The following is a 3,308-nucleotide window of genomic DNA, read 5'->3' on the forward strand; positions in this document are numbered from 1 at the left end:
GGCCGTTGCGGCCGTTGCGGCCGTTGCCGTGGTGGGGTGCGGCCGCCCCGTGGGGACGCTCGCTGCCCCCCGTGCACGGCGGGGTGGCTCCGCGAGGCGGCGGGAGCGGGGCCGCCTCAGCCGCGCCGCTGTGTCACCGTGCCGGGCGAGCGGGGAGCGGGCGGTGGGGAGGGAACGTGCTAGAAGTCGGGCGCTCGGCCCCGGGCAGYGTTTACGGGCGTCGAAAGAAGCCTGCGGGCCGGCGTGTGGCTGCATGAGGCGCTGGGGGCTCTGCAGGCCCTGGGGGTGAGCGTCCACGGTGGGCTGGTGTCGCTGGTGGCCACGGTGGGGAATAAGTGTTGTTCCAAAGGGTGTGCGCGCACCCGCAACTCCAAGGCTATACGGTGGCACACGAAGAAACACGGGAGAGGAAAACGACTGTGCCCGGACTGGGTTAGCTGAGCAGAATTCAAAATAATCCCTAGAATAATTGAAGAATTTCATCAAGCACTTAAAGTCTCCTTCTGTGCAGAAATTGGTGATCTGTTTGGTATTACAGTAATTGAAATCTCCAATCAAGGTTTATTATTATTACTGTCGGCATCCCACCATGCTAGTCACTGTACACATACTCATTAAGACAGTCCCATCTTCTCTTCTCCTCAACAGCAATAGTAGCTATCAAGCCTACCAATAGCAATGCTTTCAAAAAAACCCCATTAATCAGATTGTATGGAATGATTGTGTACAATTATGGGGGTAGGTCACATATAACATGCATTTTTGATGCAAACCTTCAATATAGCTTAATCTGAAGCACTATAAATGCTACAGATTTTACAAATATTATAATACTGAATGTTTCTGCCTTTTCAAAAATGAGGGTTAATGTCCTTCTGATGAATCTTGAGGACTCTAGTACAAGCTGGAGTAAGTTAAAAGCTAGAATGTGTAAGTATTTAAGTGTCCAATCTCATGTTCTATTCAGATATTTTCAAATTGCAATGCCCTCATTAAAACATTAAAGTACTATATAGTGCATGCAGCCAAACCCAGAGAAAAGAATCCCTTTCCTATGCATCCTTAAGCACATAGAAAAAAAAAACAGTGTAATTTATGTTTGAAAAATCTGATGGATGTCTCATTGATTATATAAAAAATTACTGAGTGTATACACAAATGGATTTTTATTTATTTATTTATTTATTTTTTACTGCATACTCTACCAGCTCAGCCTGGAAAGTTGGGAAATTACTTGGGAATTACACTGGGTTCCTTTCATCTCACTAGTCACCAGAAATCGTACTTTACTCACATCTGTGCCACCTTGTTGTCTTCAGAATAGGTCTTCAAATTACACCCTTACCTGTAACAAATCATCATTTGAAGACAAGTTGCACAGCTGTCACTGAAGGCATAGCTGGATTTGCAGAATTTTTCTTGCTGGTGAGAGAGAATGAGTTGACCCTCATGAGTCCAGTCTGCTGGGCTGGCATATAGAAAACCATAGATTAGTCTTTACAAATGTTGCCTTTACAAATGTTTTATATGCAGTCCACATGAAACAAAAAAGCATGGTGCTCTGTGATGACCTTCTCACAGAATGGTTCTAAAGACTGGAAAAAATACTTCAAAGATGTTAGCAGTTTCTTTGTACTGGCAACACTGAAAGAAACGTTTGATTTGTGGATGGACAAAGCTCTCCACACCGGTGATGTAGAATGCACCCCAGCATCCAGGATCTATCAGAGTGCCCTTGAGGCATAAGGAGATTGAACTGTCCCTAAATCTTCTGTATTTCAGTAAAATACAACAGCAGGAAGGACTGCTCTGAAGTCCAGTACAGGAAAGAAAGGCTCATCAGAGTGGGCACCTAGTAAAAATATCAAAGGAAACCAGAAGCCAGAACTTTGGTGAAGAGACTGAAGAAACCCTCACAGACTTCCCTGGCTGCTGGTTGCTGGGAAGACTTTCTTCCAGCTCTTGCATGCTTCCAGAAAGCTGGCACCCATTACAGCTTGTTGAGCTGTTCTGCCGGGACCTCCACTCCTGGTGGCATGCCAGGAGACCAGAGCTCTGGGATGGGCCAGCTACTCCAGTGGAGAGAGGCAGGACTGACCCTTGCAGTTACCAATCCAACATGATGCTTTAAAGATAGACTGTCCTGCCATACACACACAGACCTTTTGTTGGTGGCTACAGCTAAGTTTTCCCTCTTTCAGCCTAGCCTGTACAAAGAAAAGTAGCTCTTCTGTCTGGAAGGATTAGATCACTTCTCTGAGACAGTGCTATAGAGGCTGTGTGCCTAAGGTTTTAGCTTGCCTTATCTGATCTAACACATAGCTCTTCATCTATTCCTCTCAGATTAGCTGTATAAACTGCTAACTGGACTACTGTAAGCCAGGATTGTGAAAATTGCCATATATGAAATGCTAGTAGTCATTTGATTAGAAGTGATTGTGGAGAGGCAAAGATAAACGCAATTCTAAAAACGGTCACCATCAGGGTTGCTGTTTTTTTTATTAATAGTCAAGAAAAAAAGTCACCAGTAGTTGGTTGCAAATGAAAGAACAAATTATATAAACCTAATGGAACATTATAAACATACATGTATTTTCTCCTTAATCAGTTATGCTTGTGCTTAGCTGCTAGAAAAGTCAGACTAAACTGACTTATGTATCCATGGCAACCTGTGGATCCACTTTTAATTTGCCCACACATAAAACGTTGGAAGTCTTTTTTTTTTTCCATAAAGTTCTCTATTTTTATTGCAACAATAATGGTGCCTTCTGTATGTTTCTTCTGATCATTAAAACCTTCAAGGTTAAGGCCATGATAGGACTGAGCCTCTCATCTTCTGCAATAGGTCACTGAAGTTTTTAATACTTCCCTTGCAGCCCCAAGGGCCTACTGACAGTGGCCAATCCCTTAAATTATCCTTCAGCCAAGCGATCAAATATTTTGAGGAAGACATATGTATCACATCATCCATAGCAGAGCATGCAGAGCAGTTTCAGCATGTGCAGTCAGATGGTTCTTTGTATTCACTTTGCACAATTTTGAATCTAATCCTGTTTCCATTTCAACCAAAGGTATAGTAATTCCATTCCTGTGGTCAGTACAGTCCCCACTGGGAGTGGGATCACAGAATCACAGAATCGCTGAGGTTGGAAGGGACCTCTGGAGATCATCTAGTCCAACCCCCCTGCTCAAGCAGGGTCACCTAGAGCATGTTGCACAGGATTGCGTCCAGGCAGCTTTTGAATATCTCCAGAGAAGGAGACTCCACAACCTCTCTGGGAAACCTGTTCCAGTGCTCTGTCACCCTC

Source organism: Apteryx rowi, unplaced genomic scaffold, assembly GCF_003343035.1.
Source record: "Apteryx rowi isolate R43461 unplaced genomic scaffold, aptRow1 scaffold_368, whole genome shotgun sequence".
Classification (NCBI taxonomy): Eukaryota; Metazoa; Chordata; class Aves; order Apterygiformes; family Apterygidae; genus Apteryx; species Apteryx rowi.